Genomic DNA, 16,267 nt, shown 5'->3' with positions numbered 1-16,267 from the left:
TGAGCTTCTAAGTAAGTTATAATGCTGTGTTGAATATTCAGTAGGGACTCAATTGTGAGACTTTCTCATGATTGGACATACCAGAGACTTCAACTTATTTGTTTTCGTTATGTGTCAAAGTGCGTTGCTGCAAAAGCCACGGCCAAGCACAGTCCAGACGTGACAGGGCGACGTGTAGAAAAAACAAAAGAGGCGGAGTGACGTGTCGCAAAAAGGGCTTATATGGCGAAGCCTGATGGGTCTTCAAACGGCGTCCCTATTTTCTTAGCCATTGTAGGCCTCATAAATAAGCAAAAATCTGTCTGGAACTGCAAAATATTTGAAGATTGTGATGAAGGAAACAGTGTGTTTGGGTTAGTCTAATGTAATGAGGTTGTAAGAGGTCATTAGAGCTGCACCATAAAACAAAAAAATATGCAGCATCCAATATGTAAAGATTAATTTTGTCTTTCATTTTTTTCAGATTTTGTTTTCCATACGTTTTGTCAAAATTTTGACATTTTTGGCAATTTTATTGACATTATGGTAATTTCCTGCATCTCGTCATCTTCTTTTTAGACATTTTATGGTTATTTTGGGGCATTTTGTTCTGCCTTTTTTTGCCATGAGTTTTTTGACATTTTGGGCAATTTTGTGGACATTTTATGGTAATTGTTGGGATTTCCTCTTTTGTTTTTGGACATTTTATGGTTGCTTTTCAACAATCTCTTTCCGGCCTTTTCTTAAATCAATATACATTTTCAGACTTTTTTTTTTGGTTACAATTATGTGGACATTTAATGGTAATTTTTTGGGAAATCTTCTTTTTGTTTTTGGACATTTTATAACTACTTTTTAAACTTTTCCCCCTGCCTTTTAAAGAAATAAATATTCAGACTTTTGGCAATTCTAGACACATTTTATGGCGTTTTTTTTTTTTAATTCTTCTTTTGTTTTTGGACATTTTATGGTTATTTTTTTGAATGTTTTCTATTCTGGATTTTTTTTTTTGTTCAATTCCCTGACATTTTTGGCAATTTCATGGACATTTTATGGTAACTTTCTGCTTTTCCTCTTCCTTTTTGGACATTTTTAGGTAATTAAAAAAAAACTAGCTTTCATCTCTTTTTCTGAAAACTTAAAAATTTGGACTCTGCCTTTTTTTAAATATTTAATTATTCATTTTAAATACACCTATAAATCATTAATTCAATTAAAGAATATTTAATCTAAAAAAACAAAACAAATTTGTACTATTTTTTCAGAGATCCACAGGAAGAGAGGGACTAAAAAAAAAGGACTGACTGACGTTTCGCCTCTCTTCCGGGAAGGCTTCATCAGTTCATGCAACAACGCCAGTGACGTAAGTGATCTCCGTTGACGTTTGTGTGGCTCGGGTGCCACATGTGAGAGGCCCACATGTGGCACCACCACTGTTGACCTGAAAACTGCGTCTATTGACGAGACTACAGCTTTGTGGGGGGGGGGGGGGGGAAGGACTACGGCTCGTGCGTCAGATGAGATTGATTTCAGAATGGAAAGCCATTTGAGCGCTAGTAGAACAACTCCAGCAAATGGAGAAAAGCGGAGCTGTGATGAACTACTGGCCTATGAAAATGACCCTCATCCAGGTTGGTCATAAGGGAACCCGGGACAACATTATGGTGGCAGTGTGATGGTCTGGGGCTGCTTTGCTAATCCAGGACCTGGACCATTTGCTGTGATTGATGCAAAAAGTCCCAAGTGAGAATGTTTAGCCATCAGCTAGTCACCTCAAGCCGAAGCTTCTTCCAAAAGAGGTTGCTGAGGCTTTTACACACAAGTCATCTTCTTCCATCCTTGCCACCATCCTCCCTACCTCACATCCATCAAGAGTCTTGAAGGTAAATTTGGTTTGGAGTCATCTAATTGCCTTGTTGACTCGAGCTCAGCTGTGCACGCGTGCGTACACGGACAGATCGGAATGAAAATGGGAAGCAGGCCTCTATCGGGGGGGCAGCTGCGCCGAAAGGTCCGCGGCGCCCTGGGAGGAGGAGGAGCTGTCCCCGCGGTGATTGATGGAACCACTTCCTGCCCTGCGAGACTCGTCTGAGGAGCTCAGAGGGAACTTGTTATCCTCCGATGAGCAACTTACGAAACAATGTGTTAGCATCTGGCCCCGCTGCTATCTGTGAAGAGCAAATTAGCCCCGTCTCGACATGCAAGGTTATCGGAGATGTTGGTCTGCTGGATTTGATTACGCAAAGGCTGCAATAGCATTACAAGGTAATGCTAGCCTCTTAGCATTTACATAATTGCTTTGCAGCACTGAAAATAATTAGCAATGGAAAGACAATGTTGATGCAAGGTGTTTTTTTCTTTGCAATTTGTAATGATGTCATACGGAGACTTGTCCTCAGAGTGATGAATGAGCTGGCGATGATCCTGACTGACTTGGGGCCGACAGATGGGGTACACTCTGGAATAGTTTATTTTAAAATAAGGTGTATGCCTAAGAGGGTTGTAATAGTTCGGGAATCTTCATTATAGCTTTTATTTCATTTTGACTTTATTTTTTAATGCAATTATTATTAAACTCTTCATTTTATTTTAGTTTGCATTTGTTTTAGTTTTTTTTTTTTTTAATATATAGAGTATTTGTTAAGTAAACTACAGTTTCCAAACGACTCTTTGACCTTCCTTCTTCTGTTTGGACCTACAATAGCACCGATATAAATACATCTAAAATGAGACCTTTGCAATTTCTGCAGAAATTGCGCGTGAAGGCGGAAAAGCTGAATAATAAAACAATGAAGCATGTGGAATCATTTGGAATGATTTGGAATGACATGGAATGAGCTGAATTCGTTCAAGTTGTAATTGTTCAAATTAATTGGTCAATAATACAGTATGTGGAAACTGGGGGCAAATATGTAAATATATTTGAATTTAGGATTTCAGAAAATTTCGTCAATTTTATGAGTGGGAGTAATAAATGAGATGGCCGCTTGAATGATCTGCACATGTTGAAGTTGGAAAAGTTAAATTGGTCAAGTAATGTTGAGGGAGGAGTAAGTAATGTAGATTATGTCCTAATATGGGAATTTTGGGGGTAAAATTATTTTTTTTTTGGGTTATGTGCAAAATTTTGGCATGTTGAAAAATTGTTCATAAGGAAAATTCAAGCAAATGTGGCAATGGAAATGAATGGTAAATAATTATCTGGGGAATTTGGCTTCATTTGGAATGAATCGGGAATTATTAGACGACAAATGTTGAATTATGGGAAAACCAAGAATTTTTTAAACGAGGAAAAAAATAGAAGCCCCCCATGGCGTGAATTTTTGGAATATGTTGAAGTTGCAATGATGTGAATCAGATGAATTATGTGGAAGAAGAAGCGAGTCCAAAAAAGTGGGAGGACTAAAAAAATAAAAATGACCCATGTATGCTATGAATGGACAAAGACAAAAACGAAGGACATTGTAGACGATGTCGATTCAGTTCATTATTTGGAAGCATTTTTGTTTTTATTTCATTAAAGAAAATGCATCCAAGCAGGTGCTATCCCTTCTTTAGGAATTGAAATTCGTCCTCGTGCTTGTTTTAGCACAACCGTACATTATAGAATAACATAAGAAACGGGAAGTACAGTATTTACAGCATGAAGCATCTCACAGTCAGCTTTCCACATCCTCGAAATATCCTCGAAACACAAAAGTTACAGCGCGTACGTACTTTACATCGCATCTCTACACCATCACAAACAGGCCACTCCCAAATCGCTCCAATTTCCTGCTGGATTACTTCTTCCCTTGTCTCCCTGGGGGAGGTATATCAAATGACACATTCCCACACTTGCAGCCGGCCAACGGTCTGACTGACCGCACACGTGCCTCGTTGTCTCTGTCAGGACTGGGCCAAATAGATATGGATGCAAACTATGCAGATTGATGTGCCTGCGTGTGTGTGCGGGTTTGACACATGCCGGATATACTGGACAAGTGCCAGTGTTGCAAAATGTAACTTAATTACTTGACTGGTTACTTGACTTTAAATGTAACTTAGTTACTTTAATGATACTAGAGTTGGAAAAGTTAAATTGTAGGTTACATTGAAAAGATGCTAACAAACCTTTTTTGCCAAAGAAAGTGCACGTTTGAGAATACCGTTTTTTTTAGTTTAATTTTATTTTAATGAAAGATAAAATAAAGGATTCTTTATGGATTTCGCTTAAACAGGCTACCAGTACTTGATTTTTATAAAAAACAAAACAAAAAAAAAAACAGTCTTTCTAGGCTTCAGTTGTGATTTTTTATTTTGACATATTTGATTGTTAACTCTTTGACTGTCAGACGTTTTCAGAAAAAGGATGCCGTGGGTGCCAGCCAATTTAAGCATTTTTGACTGATCTTTCAAGGTCCACAGAAAAATATGTGTTTGGACTATGGAAACGCACATACTACCAAATGAAAGATTGGACTCTCATCTTTCATCAGAAAAAAAAGTTTGTTTCTACCTTATTCCGTTTTTCAGTAATCAACAATAGAAAATGGTTAGTTTCACCTCTGTTTTAAAAAAAAACGTCTTTTAACGTCTTTGGCACTCCTCCATAGGATTTTACTAAACGTTATTTAACGTTTTTGGCAGTCAAAGAGTTAATGCGTCAAAACTTAACATTTGCATTGTTTATCAATAATGGACCTCACGCAGTCACACAACCTTGTGGGTCTTTCTCGTTAAGCTTTAATGTGCTGTGATCCATGTTTAAAAAAAAAAATTTTTATATGATGTACCGGTACTATTTTTGAAGCTAAGTAACACTTTGTCAACAGCACGTATGCAACGTAAATTAATATTTCCATCTTGAAAACACAAATCTCTCTCCTTCCTCCATTGTTATTTTTCGTGTGGTCAAAATGACGATCACTCCTCCCAGACGGGAATGCAAATTGCGAAGTCCCAGAGAATGCTGCTGTAAATACTGTAGTTCCCGTTTCTGATGTTTTTCTATAATGTACGGTTGTTTGCGGTGTGTTTTTATGTACGAGTAGAGTCTCTCCCTGAACTTTATTATTATTTACTGATTAGATACACTGTGATAGTATCTTAGAATAAAAGGCTATTGTAATGGCGTTAAAACAGATTTACGCTGAATCTGAAACTAATCCAAGGCCGGTGTGCGTTAGGCTCATAGCGGGTTAAGGACACAATGTCCTCATTTCACGCGGGCTCGCCGGCATCGAGCAATGCGAGCATGCAGTTTCGTCATGAAACACCCCGAGAAGCACATCCACTGATTAAGCGCAGATCTGCTAGAAACAATAGAACCGGATCCAAGAGAAAAAGAAAAAAAAAAAGCAGACGGTTGTTAAAATAGCACCGGAGCTTTGGCTTGCGTCGGACAAAGTCGAGTCGAGGGGCTGCTTGGGATGCGTGTTACTGATATGTAGATGATTGAGTTGTGCAAGTCCTCAGGCGTGGAATTCATCTGGCTGCGCAAAAAACATTAAGTGCGACCTCAGGGATGTGCGGCGGGAATGATTTTTTTCGGTGCCAACCCAAAATGGGACTCTGATTTCACATTTTCACCCCCCAAAAAAAAGTCTTATGATGTTTGTTTGTTTTTTTCCAAGGTGGTGGTCCACGTCGCTTGGGTGGCTGCTCATTAGTGTCACAGGCCATCACCTTCAACCTGGATTAAACGCCCCTAAAGAGCCTGAGCAATGTCCCAGACTAAAATCCAGGCGACAGGATTTAATGAAATGCGTCTAAATTAGCGTGTGATAGTGCCTTAATGCCTCGGCCTTATATTTTCCTTTCTCATTTTGGCCATGTGAACGACATGGCCGGCCAACACAAACTGGATCGGCTTGCGTCACTAATGGATGTTATTGTTGAGTAATGTGAGAATTCATTGCCAAGATTCTTTCTTGGTCTGGAGGAATGCTGGGACGGACCGGATCTTTACACCGAGAAAATAAAACGCTTTTACTGCCCGGATTTTCACTGTAATATATCGAAGTACAGTTCATTGCCGGATGTTCACACATTAGGCCACCTCTGCAATAAACAGACTTGAGTGTTATAAATAGAACAAAGATTGAAGAACAATCGCACACAGACGCATTTTTTAAATATTTTTTAAACCAGGGGTGTCACACATACGGCCCGCGGGCCAGAACAGGCCCACAAAAGGGGTTTAATCCGGCCTGCGAGATGAAAGAAAAAATTAGTAGTCGGACCAATTAATCAGTTGGCCACAATCAAAACATACATTTGTAATTACACAAGCAATCCTCAGATGAGCAATGCAACTTGCACATGGAGTTGCCCTGGATGTCATTATTTTACACACCACCTAAAGTTACGGTTTGTTTAAAAAAATAAATAAATAAAATCATAGACTGACATAAATATGACACAAATTCAATTACTGGCAACATAAACACACATGACAAGGATTGCCGTCCTTATAACCTCATTAACTGTGCCACGCAGTGCATTCTGGGTACAATATATATGCAAAACGGGTAGCGACAACACATACGGAACTCATACAGGCAAAGTGTTGCTACGGTCCATTTGCATTAGTGTTATTTTTTTGGAACAATATAATTACGGTTGAGCCCCGTAACGTAGGGCTAACCCAGAAATAGCGAAAATCTGCGTATAATTGACGCCAAATGTTTTTAAATTATATACCATGATTTTACTGATCCGGCCCGCTTGGTAATATATTTTCCTCCATGTGGCCCTTGAGCTAATATGAGTTTGACACCCGTGTTTTAAAACAGTCTATTTGGACTCCGTGTTCTTCCAAAGGAGGCCAAAACAAAGCTTTATCTTGGGATCCAAGAAGACTTTGGCTCAAAGCGGCCGCCTCAGACAAAATGCAGGTTGATGCAAAGCTGATATATGATAAGTCACACCCCCCTCTCCAAAATACTTAGTGGCTTCGTCCACTTACGTAACACCGCGCTCGTTGATTTGATACGCTTTTGCGCGCAGAACCCAAACACACGTCTCAGTATGTGCCATCAGCACACACTGACGTGACTGTTTGCTAGCATTGCCGCCTGCCGCTAGCTTGATAAATGACCCTGGAACTACTGTAAATTGAACGTGCTTCTCAGTCAAAACAAACAACAGTCCTCCAAAAGTTATTAGTTCTGGGGAAAAGCCCACTTCCTCCAATTGGATCGTAGATATTAGGATGTTTGAAACTGGAACTTTGGCAATAAAACAAGAGCTGACAGAAATCCCACCACCAAATTGAATGGCGGAGTTCTGCTGTCCACCGCACAGAGGAAGAGCATGTCATAACACATCGACAAGAGTTGCACGCTAATAGCAACAATCCCCCGCCCCCCCCCCCCCCCGTGCACTCCCGGCTGGCTCCGCACCATTCATACCCTGCAATTTTCCCGAGGACGGAAGGTTGCTTCCACGCAGGGGTCAAACATAAACACGGGGTCGCCGTTTGGTACGCGGCCAGCGGGTTCGCGAGGAGTTCAGGGGAAGCCAGGCATCATTTTTGGCAATTAGCTCTGCGGCACCGGGCCCTCGCCGTGCTTGAGACTTCGGCGCCTATTCGTGTGATATTAGCGGGAAATCGCTGCGTGTTGGATTATGCACTTCTGGTTGCTTCATATGATCGTCAAGATATAATTCCGATGTTGCTTGTACTTTTAACAAAATTGTAAATAGCTAAATTTGCTAATATTATTTCGCTAATGCCCCCCCCCCCCCCCAAAAAAAAAAGAATTCTTAACAATAATATTTTATATGCAGCCCCACTAGTCTAAATACTGTACGTTATTCTGGTTAATATTGCATTAGTGGAATATGAGTTAAGCAGCAAAATCCAGCCTTTTTAAATCAATATCCGTCGGCCATTTTGCCACTTGCTGTGGAGTGATAATGACATCGCAGTTGCTCAGGTCTCAAGTAACAACCAATCACAGCTCAGCTTCAGAAAACAGGTGAGTTGTGATTGGTCGTTACCTGAGCCCTGAGCAACTGTGATGTCATCTTCAGTCGACAGCAAGTGGCAAAATGGCCGCCCCCTGAGATGGATAAAAACGGATGGATTTTGCTTCATATTTCATATTCCACAAATGTAATAATAAAGTCATGTTTAGACTAGTTAAGAAATGTTTAACGTTGACTTTTCCTTTAACTCTTTTTGTCAGTGCGGAATCCAAAACTTCATGCTGACACCTTGACTTAGTGCATCTTCCTTAATCGGTTAAAGGTTAAGGACGAGGAGAAAACCTCGCTTCCGTTCTGCCTGTCAGATGTTTTATTCATTGCGCAGCTTGCAGCCAGATGGAAGCGGTTTGTTACGCAGCCTGACAAACAAATTCTCAGGGAAAAGATACTGGGAGGGAACGAAGACGAGGAAGTGGATGGTCAAAAACTGCGAGGGACGCTTTTGTTTGGGGGAAAAAAAAAAGATTTCCCTGTGCGTCATAAATCCTCACTTCACCTCAACGATGAGGCGTGTGACCAACTGAGCAGACGTGATGGCGAGCTTGTAGCAACAAGGAGTGCAAAGGGCAAAGATGCCAGACGAGGGTGAGACATGGGAGACAGCGAAGGGCAGCTGGGGGGAGGGGGGGTGGTCGTGACGCTGTGGGAAGTGGACAGGGAACACAGCCTGGGACACATTAGCCTTGGAAGGCAATCAATCTTTCCCAAAATTCAGACGACGGACTCAGAGATCAACCGTCTAGCGTCTTCTGTCTTTCGGTTTCAAGCTTCTCCCTCCCTGACTGATTGTTCCATCTCTACTTTAAAGCCAATTACGGATAATAGTTGGTGCTCAAGGTGTGTGTTTGAACTCTCTCGTGTGACATATGGCTGCAATTTCGGCACTGTGTGCGTATGTGTACATGAAAGCGGGGGGGGGGGGTATAGAGAATGTACTGGGGCGCATGAGGGTGCATTTAGTTGTCGTGGTTGCACGCATGCGAGCCTGCCTTTGGAAAAGTAAAGACGATCTGATGCGCAGATGGCGAGATGACAACCCTGCTTCGTGTCAGCCTCAATAGAGAGCGGCGTCCCGCCTGGAAGCGTCCCGAATCCCGGGACATTTTCATTCGCCCATTCACATAAATTCATTTGTGTGTACTATGCTAAGACAGCAGCTCAAATGGTGGCTAGCGAATCATTTGTGGTGACTTAAGTCGGGCTTTGGGGCAGGACGGTGGTCCGAGAGATTCGCACATTGTTCTCACCGTGTGCTTGCGTGGGATTTCTCCCAAGTCGTCCGGCTTCCTCTCGCCCTGCGATTGTGGCTGGCAGTAAGTCCAACGTTTTTCGCGCTTCTCGCTCAGTCAGATGGCACAGGTTCAAGTTCATCCAATCACCTTGTGAAAAAAAGAATAATGAGGGGGGAAATTAATGTTTAGATGAGATAAAAAAATAAGTGACTTTTTTTTTTTTAACACACTCAAACTCTTCTTCTCACACAAGGCGAGGCCGCTCTATGAAATAAAACTCGCACTATTGTCTTTCTCATATTAAGAACATCCAGGAAGACATAAATGTTTATATTAGGCACACGGAGCTGGAAAGGTCTGCGAGAGTTGTGGGGCCTGAGAAGAAAACTGGCACCAGTTCACACAACGTTCCATCCAAAACGTTTACAGCACAAATCTGTTTTATTGCAGACTTCTTTCCATCATACCAACGAGCAGTATACGGAAAAGAAAAAAAAAAAAGTTAAATTTAGTCTCATGGCCTAAATAACCTAATGTTGTTATTTCATTACCTAATCCCAAAGAGTAAAAAGGCGCAAAATCAGCCAATCATGACCGCTTGATGATTTTTAAACATGTCATTTTGGGCTCCCATCTTGAACGGTCCCGCCGGCTTCTCTGGCTTCTTCCTGTCATTCCATCATCCCGTCATCTGATCCCTTAAGTAAGGATGGCGGCCTCGAAACGTTTGAGCTCTTTCTGTCACTCAATACAGTTGTAAAGCGCCGCCACTCCTCCTGGCTCTCGTTTCTACTTCAACCACTCCAGCTTTTAAGCCCACTTCTTGTGAATTCTCCCGCAGGTGTTTGGTTTTGACTCATGTCTGTCAAGCGTCCTTGCTTGACTTACTGTACACTGAGAACACAGTTAACAATTTTTTTATAAAAAGAAAGAAAGAAGAGGTTTAAAGTTGTATATTGTCACTTCCAGTTGAACTTAGAAATAAAGTTATACATTGAGTACTTAAAACAACCGAACAACATTGCTAGGATGCTATCTTAATGATAGCATACATAATACTACCAGGCAATATCGCTAGGTCGCTAGCTTAATGCTAACAAATACATAAAACAGCCAAACAACATTGCTAGGTCGCTAGCTTAATGCTAACATATACGTAAAACAACCAAACAACATTGCTAGCCCGCTAGCTCAATTCTAACTTAGAATGAACACTTTTAAGTAACGGCTATTTGAACACAAATAGTGCAACAATACAAATAGAAAATATTACAGGCTGCTAGTTTTCATTACTAAAAACGCAAACACAAAAATATTTTTGGGGAGGGGCTGGAACTTATTAATATTAAACTTGTATCTGAGAGCACCGGTTGTATACAGTAAGACCTTGAATTATAAATGCTTTTTATTTCATTTTATTTTTTTAAAAACTTTTTTCATTTAGTCAACTGTGTGCTTTGTGTTTCATTAATAATAATAATAAATAATATTCTGAACAATTAATCCAATTTAAATCATCATCACAATGTAGTAGAATGCAATTTCCAACAGCAACATAATGTTTGCATTATTGTTTTAATCTGATTTGTGTTTATGTCACACTTGTTTGGTAGAATTTTGTGAAGTTGCCGCAGTGAACACTTAAAAGACTGCCTGACAAATTGTTTAAGAACTCAAATCGAAGAAGATACATGACTCATCTGTCTTAAATTTAGCCTATAATCCTAACCTGTGAGACAAAAACAAACATGTATCATAAATCTGACATTGTTTATTGGACTATAGATGAATTTACTGCTTGAGTTAGTAATATAAAAAAAATACATGGGAAGAGAACTTTGAAAAAATAATCGCGTATTAAATCACGCAATATTGAGGGTGGGGGGCAAAAAAAAATCACAATTAGATACATTTTCTAATTCATTCAGCTGTAATTTAGGTCGAGCAATACACATTCAAGTGTAGGCGTATCTGGATTAATTACGCCTGGCTTTTCCCAAACACGTCCCAAAAATGAATTTGAAAATGTTTTCTTTGCCGGGTAATAAATCTGACAGGCGCTGAGACGAGGGCTATTATTGCTGTTATCATTTCAGTTATTGATGACTCTCTTCAATGAAACTGTTCTTCTCCCTTTCATCCGCACTTGAGATCTCCAAATGAACTATTGCTGATGAATGAGTGATTTTTATTTTTTTTTTAATACTGAGCAGTATGGAGGTGGGATAACTGCGTCACCCACCTCAAAAGTCACAGCAAAAGCAAACCAAATGTCTGCCTGAGTGGACATGGCTTTAGGCCAAGGACTTTTTGCTTTGAATCGGAGCACCAGCTGCATCACAAATTGTTTACTCATGCTTTAAAGTGACGCTAGATAAATATGCACAGCATTTCTTCAACGAAAGGGCCAATGTAAAATTTTTTTTTTAAAAAATGCAGCCAAAGCTTTGTTTTGTCAATGTGTTGTCATATCAAATGCAATTCTTTATTTAGCTTTCTTTTTCATCTGCATTTCACTTGCATCTTCTCCTTATGCGAGTACATTCATCTTACATCATTTTGGCAGGCCAAGCAGTTTTGTCTCTGCTAATACGAAATTTGTTACACTTGCAAGTTAGGCGTTGGAATGCCGAGTTCCATCGCTCAACTCACAACTATATATTTATAGGGCACTTTAAAAACAACCACCGCTGTTTTTTTTTTTTATGGTGTTCCTCAGGGTTCAATTCTGGGGCCTCTGTGTTTTCTTTGTATGGTATCTTAAAAGGAACCGCGACTGTCATGACAAGATTGCTCTATATTATTTATTTGGTTGTTACTAACATAACTATGAGATTCATTAAAAAAAAATATATTTTCCAGTTTAATACATTTAGTAAAAACTTTATTTGGACATACGCCACCATTGTTATTTACGTTGCAACGCATTCCGTGCGTGATGACGTAGAATGGCGGCTGAGCAATGTGAAACGTTTATAACGAAAGCAAGGTAAGCCTTCGTTGCGTTCCTAAAGGGACGATTAGAACTCGTCCGGTGAATGACGAGAGCACGGCGTGGGGGGGGGGGTGACCATCGATCGCATGTTGTTTGTTTAGGAACGCTACAAGGCTTACCTTGCTTTCTATTCTATGTCACTACGCGCGGAATGCGTTGCCACGTAAATAACAATGGCGGCGTACGTCCAAATAACGTTTCTACAAAATGTATTCAACTGGAAATGATTTTTGAAAAATGAATCTCAAAGTCATGTTAGTAGCAACCAAATAAATCATACAGAGCAATCTTGTCATGACAGTCGGGGTTCCTTTTAAGATACCATACAAAGAAAACACAGCGGCCCCAGAATTGAACCCTGAGGAACACCATACGTTCCCTTATACATGCGAATTCACGTATCATCACAAAATATGAGTCGGGTGTGTCTTGACCTCCGACCAACCCCTGAGACTGACTCACTCGTGCGATCGAACCCAGGTTAAGAACCATTGTATTGAATGCAATGTCAACTGAATGCACAGTAACAGGACAGTAACATTTATAACAGATAAAATATGTGCAATTAATTAGCGATTAATCACGAGTTAACTGTGGAGACTATATCATGAATTGATTGGCAGCTCTGCTTCAATTACATTTAACGAGTTTTAATATGTTGAAGTGTGTTTCAATAAGTTTAAAAGTGTTTAAAGTATATGGGAGAGGCAAAACAAGGAAGAATGTTCACCTACATGCAGGGTTCACAATATCGTACCGTGACTTAGTGTGCAATTCCCATCCCCGGTAAAATGTGTGTGCGCGGACTGCAGAAGTGCGTTCCTCAAAGCCTGCTAATCCGCTTGTCAAGTGACCGTTAGCTCAGGAGTGTGTGGTCGCCGCCGTGGCTGCTGCGTCTGCGCGTGTGATGTGTGACATTCCAGTCATACCAGACCATCACGCAGACCAGGAAGGAGGGCTGGCGTTTCATTATTATTATTCAGTGATTTCAACATTTCCATTATCTAAACTCAACTAGTAAATGTTATATTACATGTCTGTAAGAGTTATTACAGTGTTTGTGTGTAAACATTTGTTATTCGAAGGAGTGTGACTCATGAAACTCGGTGCTAATTTTCGATGAGCTTGTTCGTCAATTTCAAGCTAATTTTGAGTTCTAATGCAAGACCCTCGTTACCCATAATGCATCAGTGTCGGGGTGGAACTTGAGTGGTTGAGGGATGATGGACTCAAAACGCAAGGGAAACAGGAATCAAGTGCAATGCGTGGAACTTTAACTCATTCACTGCCATTGACGGCTATAGACGTCAAAAATGCATTTGAACTATTTATTTATTTATATATATCCATCCATCCATCCATTTTCTTGGCCGCTTTTTTCCTCACAAGGGTCGCGGGGGTGCTGGAGCCTATCCCAGCTGGCTTCGGGCAGTAGGCGGGGTACACCCTGAACTGGTTGCCAGCCAATCGCAGGGCACACAGAGACGAACAACCACACTCACATTCACACCTAGGGACAATTTGGAGTGTTCAATTAACCTGCCATGCATGTTTTTGGAATGTGGGAGGAAACCGGAGTACCCGGTGAAAACCCACGCAAGCACGGGGAGAACATGCAAACTCCACCCAGGAAGGCCGAAGCCCGGACTCGATCTCACGTCCTCTGCACTGGGAGGCGGACGTGCTAACCAGTCAGCCACCGTGCTGCCCTTTATATATATTATTTTATTTATTTATTTATTATTTAAATTTTTTTCCACTTTTGTTAACAAGAGTATTTAAACCTAGAATTTTTTTATTGTACATTTGGAACAGATATAAAATTTGTGATTAACCGTGAAACTAGCGAAATCATGCGATTAATTACGATGTACGATTAATTCTAATGGCCTGATGCCCCTAATTTTTAATAATCTAAAAAAAAAATATATATATATATATATATATATATATATATATAATTTTTTTTCACATTTTTTTTAAAGAAGAAAAAGAAAAGATTATTAAAAATGAGGGGCGTCAGGTGATTAAAATTAATTGTAATTAATCACGTGACTTCACTCGTTAACTCACGATTAAAAACAACAACAAAAGATTAGGCATCAATGGCAGTGAATGAGTTAATCAACCATAATGAAAACGGTGAGCAGACAACCTTGACTTTATGGGATGTGACTGGACTGGTCGCCATGACTGGACAGAACACCCAGAACAAACAAAAACCCAACCCTCACAGAACCGAAACATGACAATCAGATGGCCCAGCAGCCATCATTTATCCTTTGCTCGTCCTCACTTTGACTGTAAAGCCACGCCGTAAAAAACACATCCTCCTCACACTGAACTGATAACTGCCTTTTAAATCAAAGCTATAAAAAAATCCATTCTGGAGAACTTTTTTTTGTTGTTGCTTTTCTTTTTTTTTTTTTACTGGCCCACGTCGTCCTATTCCACATTTCAATAAAAGTTGCAGGCCAGCTGGGATTTTTGTTTTTGCACACACGGACTTGAGAGAACTCCATCCTCCCTCTGAGCCTTTCCACACTTCATCAGGACACAAGCAGGAGGCCTCTGTCAAAGACGATCCTCGCGAAGCCCGCGCAAACAACATGATGTCATCTTTTGGGGCACATTTTCCGGAGGCACATGACATCCTCCGACAAGTAGCCGTTAATGAGCCGCCAAAAACGCTCAAGAAAGAAGATCGTTCGCAGTGCGCGCAACACCTCCGGCGTGTCAGCGGAAATCCAGTCATTCCTCTTGGAGAGAGGAAACTGAGCCAATGTGTGGACAATTAACAAGTTGGGTTGCAGGGGAGGAGAAAAAAAAAAAAAAAAAACTCCATCACACACAAAAGTGTCAGCACAACAACAATAATTGCAGTCTATAAACCAATTCCACGACAAAGATCAATAAAGATGAAAGTAAAGGTTATCCATTAGTCTTAATCCTCCTGCTCGGTTGGTTTCTCAAATTCTCAGAAACAACGATAATGTTCCCGGGTCAATTTGACCCAGGCTATGTTCAATAATAAAGGCACATCCTGATAAACATTATGAACCGCTTTCATTGCAAATATTTCAAATGAACAAGTTTTAACAATTTTTTTAATGAAATACTACCATTTGTAGTTATTTAACTTTGAAACGGGTCATTTTAACCCAGATATGTTTAACTCATTCCCTCCCAGCCATTTTCTCTCAAGCAACCCCCTTACTGGATTTTGACTGATTTTGCAAGGCCCACACAATATTGTGTTCCATTGCTATAAAACATGGAACCTACCAAAAGTCTCTTCTTTCATCGGGAAATAATTATATTTCTACCTGTTTCTGTTTTGCAGCAATTAGCATTATATTAGAGCTAAGTTTAATCATTATTCACCAATCTGTTTGAGCTTTTTGCAACATGGCCCTGGTTGATCTCTTATACTCTGCTGCCACCTGCTGGCCGTTTTTTTAATTTATTTATTATAACTACCATTGCTTCAAACATTCTATTCGGCTCAGCGGTTGCATCAAAGCTTTTCAAAAAACAGGGATGTGATTTTTCCGCTAATTCGCGGAATTCCGCTTTTTTATCCCCCCCCCCCCAAAAAAAAAAAATTTCGTTTTTTTTTTTTTTTTTTTTTAAGTAGTTCATTGTGTATGCACATGACTCCGACAGATAACATCTTCTGCTATAACAAAGACATTTGTGGTATGCTCTAATATGAGTTACTTTTCATTTGGTCATGATACAATTATTTGTTCATGAAATTTGAACTCTTCAACATTATTTATGTGTTAACTTAGTAATCACATTAGTTAGATATGATGATATTCTCAGTGATAGTTTTTAAAAGCAAAGGCAGTCCAATGTTTTTGAATGTGACTGATTTTGAGTTGACTAAAACTGCCATTTTATATGGGATAGTTCAATATACATTGAAAATTTATGCTGTTGTTTTGTCTATTTCTTTGTCATGTGAGTGCATTGAAAGTACTTAAAAACACGGAAAACCCATGAGCTCCAGGGGGTTTCGCCCCCCCTTGTCCCCCCACCAGGGCACTGCCCTGGACCTAGCTGGGTGCTAGCGGCCCCCAGA

This window comes from Vanacampus margaritifer, chromosome 15 (genome assembly GCF_051991255.1).
Source record: "Vanacampus margaritifer isolate UIUO_Vmar chromosome 15, RoL_Vmar_1.0, whole genome shotgun sequence".
Classification (NCBI taxonomy): domain Eukaryota; kingdom Metazoa; phylum Chordata; class Actinopteri; order Syngnathiformes; family Syngnathidae; genus Vanacampus; species Vanacampus margaritifer.
The sequence above is the reverse complement of the archived record's forward strand: the minus strand, read 5'-3'. Positions refer to the sequence as shown.